A 14,984-nucleotide genomic window follows, 5' to 3' on the forward strand; every position below is an offset into this window, starting at 1 on the left:
GAATTCAGAGCAGGAGTAAGCACTTGCACAGCCCTCACATTCTGGATAGCTGAGTGCTGCCTAAAACAGATGAGCAGCATTTCAATCCTCCAGTTCCTTGAGGTAAATGTCAGTGGAAGGTTTGCAAAGGCAAGGAAACAAGAAAGCAGAATTTTCAAACACCTGCTAACTAAGAAACTGCACTGTGCCATGCTGGTCATTCACAGACAGCATGCAAAACCCAAGCCTACCCAGTAAAGTCTGAAATCCAGACCATGGAAGGACAAGTGAACTGCACCACATCCACAGCTATGAGAAGGTAAACTCGGTTTTTTAGGATTGTTTGGTTTTGGAGTTTCTTTTCCTAGAAAGGAATCTGCACCCCAGTACAAAAAACATTCCCATTTACAAAAGAAACAGAAGTTGGCTTTGAGAATCCCATCCAGTACAGACCAGAGTGTGAATTCATACTTGAGCTTGCTATTTCTAGAGTTCAGATGTTGATTTCCATATCATTTTAACCAAACACTGAAAACATGTTTTCTTCTTTCACCTTCTAACTTCTAATGTGCACGATCCATTTATAGCAAAAAACATTTAACTTTCATTAAAGCAAAAGAAACTGTACTTTATGGCAGTATAGGCAGTGACTGGAAAGGACCTTCCTACATGTGGCCAGCTGTACCACATAGAATGAGTTTTGTAATTTAGTTACTGACCTTTGCAACCCATCCAACATTACAGACAAAATTTAGGAACCTTTACAACTGTTATGAATCATAGCAAAGAACTCTTGCTTAAGCAACATTCCCGCACTTATCTAAGTCCACAACAGAGTGAATATAAGAAAAGGAACAAAGATTGGTTTTCCCAACTTAATTTCAGTTTCTAGCTCCAAATGGCAATTTATATGTCAACAATCAATACACATACACTTGTCCAAGTCAGTCAGTCTGATGTGCCTGGGCAAGAGGGGAAAGAGAGGGCACAAGAACAGAATCCTACTAATCTGAGCAGGGTGCAAGGCTCATTTGCATGACTGTAATCCCATTTTACAGCAATACCCTGGCTACCAGTGCAACTATATTCCCCAGATGCAGACACACTGAGGCCTCCATCACTTTTGTGCCTCCTCCCTCAGAAAATCAGGAACCTGGTAAGAGACAGGAGCAGCAACTGCAAAATGCACATAAGGAACATTGTTTTTGTGCTGCTACATCTACAAAAGAGAAGGCAGCAGCTTGCATTTAGCTAGCACATCATTAAATTTCACAAAAAATACGTTCTGCTAGACAAAGAGACTTAAAACATAACCTGAGGCAAAAAGGCAAGCACATCACTTCACAACCTAAAGTACAAACATCATCTGAAGACTTAATTTTTGTTAGATTACCCTTTCTGTCATTGGACTTATATGCAACTGTTCAGCCCCAGCTTCACTGAAACTATTCACAGGAATAAGAGGATTGAAAGTATCCTTATTGACAAGAACTGCTCCCCACCTACCTCACTGTTTCAGCCACCCGCTTGCAAGACAATTCTCCACACTACAAACAACTGCTAAAATGCCCCAGTCAATACCAATCACAGTATTTTAGCAGAATGAAAAAGTGAAATACTTTTTTTCAACATACACACTTCTAAGTGCTCAGAAATGATGGGGGGGTCTATTACCTGTACTAGCAAGAAGCTGTCCTGTAACAGCACAGAGCTCCTCAGACAGATAATAGCTCCCAAAACACCTGCCTATCTTAAGAGCTGATTTGGCTTGCTCTGTGCTTACCTTCATCAGAATTCTTTTGGTGGTTCTTGACAGACCACTGAACACAGTATGGCTGCTATGGGAGTAGCATAATAAATCTGAAGTGCAGGTATGTGATTTTTTTCCACTAACACTACAAACAAATGAAGCAGTCCACTCAAGACACAGCCACCCTCCCCGTTGTTTACACTAAAAGCAATCATGTTTCCTAACACAGAAGGCATCTGTAACCAGTCCAGAAATCTGCTTGTCAGTAATTGACTTTGTTCACAGCGCAGGCTGCATAGCTCTGGTTAGGCAATACTAAAAACACTTGGAAGATTAAAGCAGTATGTGGGCAGCACAGACTAATAACGTTCTCTACTGTGTTTCAGACAAAGCAAGTCACATTGAGTCAGCTGACAGTTATCACCCACCCACAGCAACAGGAATTTCTAAAAATCAAATACAGAGCCCTGCTGCTTTGCTAGAATATAATTTTGTCTTGGTGTTTACAGCTTTAGTGTGAGGGGGAAAAATGTAGTCATTCATCAAGAGGATACTGCCATTTTCAACACCCACAATTCCACTCTTACCTTCAAAATGCTACAGCAGTGATATTCCTAATGTATATTCCTAACTCTCATAAAACAGATACTGTGATCTGTTAACTAATCTAATGTAGATATGCAGAGAAATCCTCATGGATAAGACGTTAAGTCTACAACAAACGCAACAAAGTAATTTTCTAGACATAGGTCCAAAAATTATTTTAATCCTCCAGAGACATTTACTTTACAAGGCAAACGTAAGACACACTAAAGTTCCAAGTTCAGACAATACTGGCACCACACAGAGTCCTGATCCCCTTCCCTGTCCCTCCTAAAATCCACAACCATTAATCAACTACTCAGCTGAGCCAACAGCCACACAGAAAACCACTAGCAAATCTTCAGATCAATCCTGTAATCTTGTACCACACAGCAAGGAGTAAACAGATTTAAGCCTTCAATCCACCTTGCCAGAGCATGGACAAATGCCAGCGTGGGGGCAGTCAGGAGGTGGCAGGAGAACAAGGATGGGAAAGCCAAAGCAGTGGCAGCTTGAGTGTGCCCATGGACACACAGCACCCCTCTAGTGCCAGCCTATACCAGCAGCACACCTGAAGCCAACACACTGAAAGATGAACCTGGGGGAACAGGGGCACAACTGAGGCAAGAGGAAAAAAAATATAATTTGCCAAGCTGTTGGCTTCTCCACCAGTGTTCGCCAATACCAAGCATTAAATCTATATGAGGCTGGTGAAGCAAATTGACAACAATTTGCTGAGGAGCAAGAATTTTTAAAATACAGCAAGAGACGTCCTTTGGTCTATGACTTGTTTTGATATGACTCAATTCCATTCCATCGAGACCAAATATATATCAAAAACTATCAATTCATTCAAGATATGGTGCCATTAAAAACAACTGTCATTCTTTGAGGGTGCTCAGTCATTAGGGGTTTTTGTGAAGGTAAAAGGCTGCCTAATCCCTGACCAGAAAAAATTCAGAGATATTCTTAGGACCTTCTAAAAACAGAACTAAGAGGCACCTATAGATTGCTCTTTCCACATCCTAGAGAGAAGCTGACCACCAAAGGGGCTCTAATGTCCAGAACACTATCTGGGTGCCAGCCATCAAATCTTCACGTGAAGGGGCTGAGCTGGTACAGCATAAAGCAAGATAAACTGACAGGATGTGATTCTCTTACAGGCTAATCTGCTCCTGGAAACAGACAGGAGTCCTGCTGATGACTCAGGAACTCCAAGCAAGCATGTGTCATCTTGCAGTTTTGTCTCCAAGAAACTCAGACTAGGGCCTCAAAAAGAACAGACAAGCTTCTCTCAGGGAACACAAGTGTAGTTCATTTAGTTCTGCTGCAGTTCAGATGAGCAGAGAAATATTTGTTCATTCTCAGAAGAAACCTGAGGATTAATCAACAAAAGGGTATTTTTTTTAACCTGAAAGACTTATGATGAAAGACAAATATCATTAATAGGTTATTCCAGTTTCACCAGAAAAATAATGGAAGAAACAAATCTCAGAACTCAATGGAAAACATGGCCAAAGCCAGACAGAATTCTTAAGACATCATCTTTTGGGACCCTTATTTTGTACTGTGCTGAAGACTCAAAGACCTCAAAGACTATTTTAAGCAGAAGTTGCCCCACTGTAAGCACTAAAAAACAATCCTTCAGAGAAGAAACAAATGTTGGGAAGGGTTTCAGTGACCAGGGTTTATTCTATTACTGCATCACAAACGACAACTTAGGAAAACTTGTCAGAAACCAAACCCCAAATAAAGGAAGCAGTAATTCTAAAGAGCTCCACTGCAGGTCTCTATACCTCACACTCCTCATGCTGCACTTTCAGCCAAACCACCACTTCTATGTAAATGAGTTGCATCAAAAACACCATGTAAAAGCTCAGAAAAAATGGACACTCACATTTTTGTGAATAAGCTACATGGTCATCAAGAACCTTTTCTGAACTCCCCACTTGACTAACATCACCGATCCTTTGGCATAAAGGCTCTACACTGCACAACTGTAATTCAAGGAGCTGTTCAAGCTATGATTCATGGAATATTTTCAGCTCCATTTGCTTTCTTAAGCCAACAGAACTACACTAAAGACTTGTAGAAGGCAAGCAGAATTCAGTACTCCTCCCACAGCAATTCAAAAGCTGTAACAGAGGACAACAGCAGTTCTACCAATTTCATTTGTCACTGTTCTTCATGCAGAAGCTACAAAAGATGCAGTTCACTGGCCTTGCTTCCATGTGAAAAAGTATTTATTCCTACTCACCAAAAAAAGCTACACTAATATTTAAAAAGAAATCAGCAAAACAGAAGAAGTTCCAAAGAGTCCATATTTTCATTTACACAAACCAGTCAGAATGCCAGTCAATGACGCTGTACAATGGAAGTCTTGACAGTGCAAATTCAAACTACAAATATTTTTAGTTATTGACACTGAGGAGAGACACAACTCAATTATCCAGAGAATTTCAGTACATTTATGCTAGTTCTGCCCCACTGACTAACTTAATTGAAGTAACTAAAGAGATAGGGTAGTTTCTGCTTCAACATGCAGAAGTGCTTGACAAAGGTATCAGTGAAAAGGCAAGAATCTCTTACCTAGTTCAAGGAAAATCTGCTCAAAGCAGCTGACTGCAAACAAAGCATCTACTCCACATTCTGACTTAAAGCAAGAGATAGCACAGGAAACAGAAAAAAGGAAATGTTGTATGTAAACTTCATCTAAAAGCCAGCAATTTTCCAAACATAAGGAGAATGCCGTAGAAGAGAGATGGATCCTTTTATAGGATATCTATTCCTTTACTAATATTTAAGAAATGCAGAGAAGAGCAGAAGCACAGGATGTAGGGCCTTCACTGACCTTATCCTCAGAAGCACTATTGGTTAAACCTCTGGAGTTAAAACTCAGTTGGATTACACCAAAGTAAGTGAAAACAACACTAGATACTATCACTACCATTCAACAGATTATTAACATCTTAGAAAAGTTTAGAAAATTATTTTGTGTCTGTGAAAGCTTTCTTTAATAAAGCTATTGACCAGTTTCATCTGAATAGGACCTTGCCTGTGCTGCAATTTATTCACTACACACAATAAGCCACAAGTCATGCTTTCCTTTTAATTCGCAGCAAGTATTGGGAAACACAGAGAAGCCAGTTAGTCATTCTGAGCAGGAATTTATCCACCCCAGGGTGCAAAACCTGTCAGGACAAGTAACCAGAATAATCTTAGCTGACCCAAACTTCTCAGTTGCTTTCTACTACGTCTCATGAGAGCAGATACACACCAACTCTCTGTAACATCAACAGCTGCAAGGCAAAACTCAAAGTCTTAATTTAAAAGAAGCATGTAATTTGATTTTTTTTCCTCCTAAAAGAAGGTTTTGGAAGCCTTACAAAGCAAATATCTTATCTGAGGAGCCAGAACTTCCAGTTTAGGGAATACTTTTACTTCTATTTAGTAATCCAACAATAACAGAACCTATTTCATACACTTTGTCTGCTCCCTCCCATACCTCCACACAGACCAAAAGGTTTCAAGAACAGATTGGGTCCCTCCATTTGCTATCTCATTTCATATCATAAAAAAGTCAGGAAGCGACCACCTTTCTTTGCTGACAAATACACTCCCCCTTCAGAGAACATCCTAAACTTTTATACATATTGTGACTTTTCTCCACTTCCAGGAATGCCACTTGTTCAGTCTCTAGTTATATTTCAGTCCAAAATAATATATCTTTATTTTCTCTTTTCATAAGAAAAACCCCAAGAGACTGATTATAGCAATATACAACAAAGAAGTGATGAGCATATAATTTGCTTTGGGTTTTGTGGTTTGTTTCCTTAAAAATGTTCCTTGCTTTGGATATAATGTGCAGTCTGTCTACATCCACACCATATTTCTTAGCCTTCACAATGAATATTCCCATACACAAATTTATATATATAAACATATCTATTACAGATAATAAAAGAGATATTTATTTTAACAGTTTAAATCAGATCAAGGTATTTCTTAGTTTAAAAAAAATAATATTCCAGGGTTGAAATCTGATCTCCAGAGATGAGCATGCTAAGTAATGACTGCAATATCTGGATAACACTAGCTACATTCACCACTCATTCTGTTTAAACAATGTTGACTCCATGTCACAGAAACAAGAAGTGGAGTTCAATCCACAAAACCTCTTTTTTTCCCCTCCCACCTCAGTTACCAGCGCCTGTGCTTTCAACACCAGAGCATCACTCATTTCAAATGAGGCACCAGGGAACACTGCTTTTTGAGGAAAGGCATGGGGGGTTTGGGGACAATGCCCTCCAAGCTTTCTTTTGCTGCCCTCCACCTCCAGCAGCTTTATTATAACAACCAGGACAGACTCATCTTACAATCACCAGCTTCCAAGCCACAAGAGAAAATGGCTCTTTGTGGCCACGTAGACAGCTCAACCACTGTGTAATTCATCTCCTTACCTCCTTTCTGGTAAAGAAACACACTTGTGAAACTTGCAAAACCCAACTAGAAGATAAACCTCTAAGGCAGCACTGGAAAATCTTAAAGATGTGACCAAACAGCCTTCACCCGTGTCTCACAATCCCTTCACTTCAGCAGAATCAATGTCTCACCCAAATACACAGCAACAATTAATGCCTCAGGAGTTATAGCAAGTAGGTTTGCAGAGCACGCTGCACATGTTACCACTCCACAGGGAAAAGATTAGAGAGACAAAAACCAATGCTGCTTCAGGACAAGCCCATGCTTGAACAGCTCCAGCCCTTCCCCCAAAGCCAGTGCTCTGGCAGGTCGTGAGAAAGCCTTGACTGTCTCGCCCAAAGTCTCTGCACCCGCCCCTGGGGAAGGAGGAAAAACAGGCTTTCCACCTCTCAGGATGATGCCAAGAACAACACCGTGCCATTTAGAGATCAGGGCAACAAAGGCTGTGAAGGGACGCAGCGAGTGCTCCTTCCAACACAGACCTCAGTCTGCAACAGCTAATTACAAACACCAGCAGAATTAGAAGGTGCAGAGCTTAGACACAAACACCTCCTAACCTGCGCCTTCAGCAAAACGAGAAACATAGCTCCTGATGGAAAAAACGTGACAACAGAGGAAACTGCCACCTGAATGGGCTGACAGCACAGGGACTGGCTACACAAGCAGCACAGCTCAGATAAACACCACCACAGAGCTGAACCAGCCCTTCCCTTCTCACTTGCCCCAGCTGGACAGGCTCTTTCAGTTGAACACTCTCCTGTTTTGCAGGAGCAGACCACTGCCCTGACCACTTAGTCAAAATATCCTTTCAAGCTCAGCATGATGGACACTTGGCAAAGAAAGCTGCCTTGTTGTCTTCCAAGAGCCATCTCATCAATTGCTTTCCAAGAGTCATCTCACTAATTGCCTTCCATTAGCTTCAAGTCTGACAACTTTCCTGACGAACCTTCCTGCTCCACAGGCTTGCCACGCAGCCAAACTGAAGCAGCTTAGTACTCCGGGCAGGGTGGAAAGCTTTGCTGTTGTTACCCTTTATTAGATACAGCTCCACCACTGCAGGCGTATTTTGGACCACAAGGTCCTTCCCTGAGCACCATCTAATAACAAACTGTCGAGGGATAAGCAATAGGCATCCAAAGAATCAGCTCCATACCCCAGCAGCCAGAAGGCTGCTGTCACATAAAGACCAAAATCCAACCTCTCAGGTGTCTCCCTTCAGATCCAAGTTACTTGAGGCTATTCCCTTTGTTTTCTATTCCAGAAGTTTCTAGATGTCAGTAAACATATTTCAGCATCCATTTTATGCCCCAAAGCAAGAGTACACAACTTGCCAAACTGAATAAATGAGGTTTTAAAAAAATATTAAAATTCACAGCATTCAGCTGCCTCCAAATACTCTGTAGCTGCAAGGGCAGCAACTCAAACACCTGACTTTGTTACCTTCAAGTCCATCAATTATTTAGACAAAGCTCCTTTCCAGAGAGACTCAAGTATCAATTATTTAGTCCTTGAGCAGGAAACAAAAACTGTTAAAAGAGGAAAAGAGATTTCTGGAAAGGGCTGTTGGGACACATGAACACTTTTGAGGTTGTACACAAACAACCTGCCTGAAACAGAACGAGAATGCCAAAATAAAACAACCCCTAAAGCCAAAAGCTCACGTGCACACACAAGCTCCTCAAGTGCCAGAGCCAATTAGTGCCAAAGAGCCCCAACTACATCAGGGGGGCTCAGGACAGCTCTTCCCACGGAAGACCTTGATCAGTTTGGCATAAATGCCTGTTCTCTAGCCCAGGAGCACAAAACACAGAGAAGCTGCTTTCTAACACCACAGAAGCTCTTTTACAACACCAAGACAACATTCAACAACGCTCACTACAAAGACCAAGGGGAAGCAGAGCCCTGTGTTTATTACACCCTTGACTTTCTCACTCAGGTTCAGATGAAGGATGAAGACAGGCCTAAGATTTTCAGCTTTTGCACAGTTTCTAAAGGCAGTGACACAGAAAGAGCTCTCAGAAGAAGGACAGATAAAGCAATCACCTTAGATAAGAGCAGAAATTCTTCCACCCACACGTATCATCCGCAAACTGTGGTACAATGAAAAGGACAAAACACTGTTGCTTGGCTCCCAAAGAGTTGAAGAAAGACAGGAAACATTGAAGCAAAACAAGTGCTGATCCCTCCCCCCCACCAAACAGGGGCTGAGGCACACTTTGGACCAGAAAAGAAAATAAACCTATTTTTAACCCCAGTCAAGAGCCCTGGATTTGGATATGGCTCCTATTGTGGCCAGCATTTTTTTTTCCGTTTGCTAAAGGCTTTCTGCACAAGTGATAACAGAATTCACATGTGAATAATCAAGCAGAGTGTTTCTTCTATCTGAGGGCTTCAGTTCCAAGATTTATGTCAGATTGGTTAAAAATTTTTAAGGATCACTTTTGAAGGTGATCCTCAACACCTGCACTTTGCTATTATCCTCACCTGTGACATTCCCGAAATACAAGAATTTGCCCAACAATGATTTTTCAGCTAACTGACCATCTGAAAGCAGATCTTCTCCAGAATAAAGTTGTTTTACAACACAAAAAGTAGTTCAATAAATATGACATCCAGCAGTTAAATTATGCATTTAAAATTAAGTCAGAGCTTAGACATTTCAGCCCCTCCTTTTCTTTTTAGATTACTGAATCAAAATTCAGATTGCTGTATTCTTGGGAAGATCCAAACTGTTACTCTTTAAAACCCACACATGCCTAACCTTGATAAGCTTTAGTCTGACTATCTCTGACGTTGTTCTTAACCTTCATGAGATACTTTTGACTGAGCATGAGCAAAAGAATCGAAGAGAAGGATCCTGCTCCTGTCCAAACTGTGCCAGGGGCTGAAGGCAGCATCAGTAGCTCCACCCAAGCCACCGAGCAGAGCTTTGGAAGAGCCAAAAACTTTAGGACTGGGCAATACCAGAGAGGAACACACATGACGATCCTTTGGATCTAGAATGCAACGTCTGTATCTAGAAATAACTTCTGCTTAATTCCACTTTAGTAACAGCCTGCACCATTTACTGTTTGACGGTCTAATTTACTTTACCCGAGCTACTTCAGCTTGAAGCAAAATGCAAACCACAGCACGTTCATGGATTTTGTGAATTGCAGCCCTCCTAGCCTTAAAAATGTACCACAGGTGGCAAAGTGTGAAAGTCTGTTCTACCAAAAAACAGGAAGTTTTGACACAGGAAGCCACAATGCAAAGCAACGTGGCACAGAGAACTCACAAGTGAAGTGTGTCCGAAATCCACAGATTTTTCCATACCCCCACCCAGGTGAAACTTTTTGTAAAAGCAAAAAAATAAAGGGAGGATCTGTGGAACAGTTTTGATAATTGCTCTGTGAACTCCACTTCCCCTCACACACACCACAATGAGAATTCTGAACTAACACAGGGAGCTCAAAACAAGCATTTAATTTATTCACGCTTATCAGTGCTCAAACTGTGGCACACCTAACCCACGATGAGAAACTTGATAGACTAAGACAATTTGCCAGCAGTAAAATTCCTCTTTTTTCCAAACACCCATTTACAGGTAATGGCACATTAGTAGCCTCCCACTAAAGCTTCATAAACTAAATAAAAACACCCTCTAAAGGAAATCAGAGGTCAGCCTCAAAACAATCAAATATTCCTGTCATTCATTAGAAACATACAACAAACTCATTTCATCATCCAGACATAACCAAATTCATAAGACACCATGTCAACAATTTTCTTGCTACACCCAAGAGCAAAAAGTTATGCCTTCAACACCAAGGAAAGTATCCCAATTAAACAGCATCTTAGGGCTCAGAGCGAGGGTTTTTTATGCTCCTTTCATTAAGTATTACAAGGCCCAAGCCAGTAAAAGGCAGCCCAGCACACACTCCCTTGCAGTCCTGTTGGCTATGCCACCCATGTGAAGGCTCTGCACAGACACTGCTCCTAGCAAAAGATCACACTTTTTCCTTCGTTTCTGCCACCCTCCTGCTCCCCACAAGGAGGCAGGAAGGACAGGAAAAAGGCTTTAAACAGGAAACAGTAGGATTAGTTTGTCTACCACGCACTAAATGGCACACAAAGCCTGTGCCCAGAAACAAGAACAAGACTTAAATGAGTTTTCTCCTGATTCGGGGCCTAGAGATAACGCTACAAAGGGAGCTACAAAGGAAGCTAACTGGATCGACTTACACTAAAAAAAATAATCACAGAGCACACACCAGCCAGAAAATCGGCTTTCCATGACTGTGATTTAGACCCAGACTGCGCCTTCAGCAAGTCCACCTAGGAACACGATCAACAAACATAAAACAAAATATCAACTTTGTAACTTACTTTGTTTCTTTGTTTCCTTTGTTTGTTACTTTGTTTTTACTTGTAACTTACATTGTTTCTTCAATATAAACACACTTACAAACTTTTGGAAAGAAACAGGAAAACTCCTGTTTCAGTGGCATTATAGTTTTGAACAGGACAACCTTCTGACAACAGACAACAACACTATATTCCATCCTCCAAGAGCAGAGCTAAAAGGATACAGATCACACCCTTAAAGTGCTTTCTTCAGTGCCATCAACCAAAGGATAAAGAACACCATTCTACCAACACAAGTCTCCTGAATTCCTCTAAAAAATCCCAAACACACAAACCAAATCAAAAGCTGCAAAGCAGTTTCCACCACGGCTCGCTCCTACTTCACACCAATGACTACTAGACTTGAATTCCCACCTGATCTCTGCACACAATTCTGTCAAGCAGATAAGGCTAGCACCTCAACCTTCCACACCAAAAGCATGACAAATTTCACACATTTACGGTGAGTATAAAGCGTCTCAGTACTGATGCCTTGCTCCCTGCTGGAGACAGCCAGGAAAGAGATGGATCATCTCACCAGAGAGCACTTATAACGAGACACACCCCGTGCTTCTATTCTCTAGGAACTGCTCTCCTTCCATTTTTATCCAGAGTTCTAGGTCACAAGGCTTATGCCACTGTAACAAACAAAAACCCAACCAAAAACTAAAAAGCAGTGCTGGAAGAATTTTGTCCCGCCAGTTATTTTAAAATATCCTTCATGCCTCCACCATCACCTCCTTGGAAGATCCACCAAAGAAAGTAAAAAACACCCAAACAAGTAGCTTCTTTTATAGCATGGGATAAGTTTCTTTGTGAGGTTTAATTTATTTTTTTTTAATTCAGAATGTCTCAAAATGCTAAATCTACACAGAGCACGGAAGATAAAGCAAGAGCCAAAACAACTGACCACGGAGCATCCTCGCTGGTACCCCCGCGCCCCACGGCCAGGCCTGCTAGGGCAGGAGGCTGAAAGGGTGCCAGAGAGGTCACTCACTACCACAGCCGACAGCCAATTAATGTTAAAATAATTTAGAAATTAAGTTACATTCTTAACACCCACTGTTCCCTGTCTCCCTCCACGCAGCCCGGGCTCGGGGCAGGCTCTGGCAGCAGCCGGGGCGACGGCGGAGATCGGAGCGGGCAAACCGGCTGCAGCACTCCGAAAGGCCTTTCCCCATTACCGCAATTTTTGTTGTTATCACTATTTTTCTCCCTCGGGGCACCTCAACGAGACAAGCCAGCTCGAACTCCCCGAGGAAGCCTCGCCCGGCCTCTCGGGCTTCCTTTAATGGACACGGACAATGGCAGGGGCTCGCCGCAGCCCCGCGCTGCCGGGAAACAGCCGGGGCTGCTCCGGGCACAGCGGGTGCAAATGCCGCCGCTTCACGACGGAGAGAGCAAGGGGCGCTCCGGGGCAGGCGGGTGCCCGGGCCGGGACTCACCGGGGCAGCAGCCTGCTCGCTAAGTTTCGCCGGGCTGGGCGGAGGGCGAGGCGGCGGTCGGCGTAGGTCGCTCCGCTGCCTCGGCTATTCCATGGACGCGGCGGCGCTGCCGGAGCCTCCTCCCCGCGTCAGCTCGGCCGGAGCGCCAGGCGGTGCCGGGCGTGCCCTGGTGCCGGGCGTGCCCTGGTGCCGAGCCGCCCCGCCGCGCTCCCGCCGGGCCCAGGCGGCGCGGAAATGAACGCCGGGCCACGCCCGCTCCGCTCCACACAAAGGGGCGTGCAGGAAGCGCGGCTCTGCCTCCGCACCCCGCGGCTCTCCCGCTGTGAGCCCCTGGCAGGCGTCCCCCCGAGCACCCCCGGGCCCTGGCCGTGCCTCCCCGCAGCCCTGGAGCGCGGCGTTGTTAGCTCGGGCCCGTTCCGCGGCCCGGCCCCGCGTGTGGGCTCAGGCAGCCCGCCTCGGGCCTGGGCCGCGCCTCAGCCCGCAGGCTGCGGGGCGTGAGCCAGCGAGTCACACACAGCGCATGCTGAGCCACACCGAGCCCACCTGGAGAGCCGCAAGGCGAAGGAAAGACATGAAATAAAATGACCCCGACGAGTGTTTTGAGTCTTCGGGCGTCCCAGGGCTTTTGCTCCTCCCGAGCGGGACGCTGAGAAGAGAGGAGGGAGGGGAGGGAGGGCTGGGCTGTTTCAAGCCGTGCTAGCGAGTGATGGCTCCCACCTGAGGCAGCCGCCTGGCAGGGGGGAAATGCTGCCCTGCCGTCCCGCTTGGCTCCCACCTCCACCCTCCCCTTCTGTCCCCTTTCCACACCTCTCTTAACACAGGGAAACATTTCTGTCACCTTCATCCCCATCCTCATATATAAAGCAAAACTAATGTCTTCAGGGCTTCGCTAACTATGAAAGTACATTTGTGGCAGGAAGGCAGGGCCGGGGGAGTAGTGCAGCACCACACGTGTCCCTACAGGCTGCCTCATTTCTCTACCCTTTCTTCACCTGCTGCAGCCCTTGGACTCTGAGGAATTCCTTATTGCCCCGAGTCAGGAACAGCCCGCTCACAAAGGCAGCAGCAATCGCACTGAAGCAGAAGGATCTGTTGAGCAATCAAATGGTGCGAGTTTAGCATTTCTCTGGTGTGCTAATTCTCCACTCATCAAAGCTGACAGCCAAAAGCGTGCTAGAATTAACAGTAAATGCACAGTTCCCCTCATCCAACCCCTTCTGATGTCTGACAAGGCAATACACACCAGCGTGTCACCCACTCGCCGCTCACACGATCAAGATTCCGTCTCATTTCCCACACGCAGTTATTTAAATAAATGGGGGGCTGGTTTTGGTTCGGGTTTCTGTTTGTTGTTGGGTTTTTTTAAAGGGAGGGGGACTATTTACCAGCCTCCCCCAAGCTTGCTCCAGCCTTCTTAGAAACCAAAGCAAATTTGAACTGATGTTAAAGATGCTAACTGTGTTAAAGATGACAGAAGATGCCAGAACAACTACGTGAATTTTGAGCAGAATCTAAGAGGGGAAGGGGAGCTCGGAAAGGTCACCGGCTTATCAGATGGTAAGAAGAACTAGAAGAGATCCTTTCTCCATCTCAGAAGTACTGAAGTAATCTTACAGAGCACTGAGTCACGTTCTCCAGAAAGTCCAGAGCCAAGGCAGAAAGCTCTAGTATGCTCATTCTGTAAGAGATAGGAAGATGGTGCAATAGTAACTTCTAAGATTCAGTGGGGAAAATGGGAAATTTCAGGGAAACTCAGCAGCTTTAGGATGTAAGGACTGTGGAATTAGGAAGGGCATTTGTCGGTAAAATAAGGTTTGTCACAGACGTATTTTATGAAAAATCCTTTTGCCAGGATCTTGTCTCCTGAGAAGCTGGGAAGCTTCAGCTTCTCCATGTTTTGCTGCTTTGGAATGTGGTTTGGAGAATTGTTTACCCAGCATATGAATTCTTTTTACTTGATGACCAGTGACAGCCACCTGTGTCGAGGCTGTGAGCAGTCACAAGATTTTATTATCATTCCTTTCTATTCCTTTCCAGCCTTCTGATGACTCCTTTCTCTCTATTCTTTTTTGTGTAGTTTTAGTATAGCACTTTAATATAATATATCATAATATAATAAATCAGCCTTCTGAAACATGGAGTCAAGATTCTTATCTCTTCCCTTGTCCTGGGACACTCAAACACAACCATATAGGTTCTCTTGCAATTTACTATTTGTAAAATGGTTGGTGTTAGCAGTTCTCAGCATAGTTGAATTGACTGTGTTCACTGTGAGCATGGAGCTGGTTCGAACAGCCTCTCCATGTCCCATTTATTTGCCTTTGACATTATCTCTGCACAGTGCTCCACTGTGTTGCCAA

General features: G+C 44.0%; 1 protein-coding gene across 3 annotated transcripts in view; it reads right to left on the minus strand.

The window, feature by feature from the left end:
- TSPAN14 (tetraspanin 14) overlaps positions 1–13,309 on the minus strand; it is a 35,181-nt gene extending 21,872 nt beyond the window's left edge. The window contains exon 1 of one of the 3 annotated variants that reach the window (XM_064430267.1): positions 13,168–13,309. The gene's annotated coding sequence lies outside the window, so the exon portion shown is untranslated. Of the gene's footprint in view, positions 1–1,762; positions 1,784–12,624; positions 12,916–13,167 lie in introns of those variants that run through there. The other 2 variants (XM_064430266.1, XM_064430269.1) reach the window with 2 other exon arrangements.
- Positions 13,310–14,984: the final 1,675 nt, after the last annotated feature.

Source organism: Passer domesticus, chromosome 8 (assembly GCF_036417665.1).
Source record: "Passer domesticus isolate bPasDom1 chromosome 8, bPasDom1.hap1, whole genome shotgun sequence".
NCBI classification, from domain to species: domain Eukaryota; kingdom Metazoa; phylum Chordata; class Aves; order Passeriformes; family Passeridae; genus Passer; species Passer domesticus.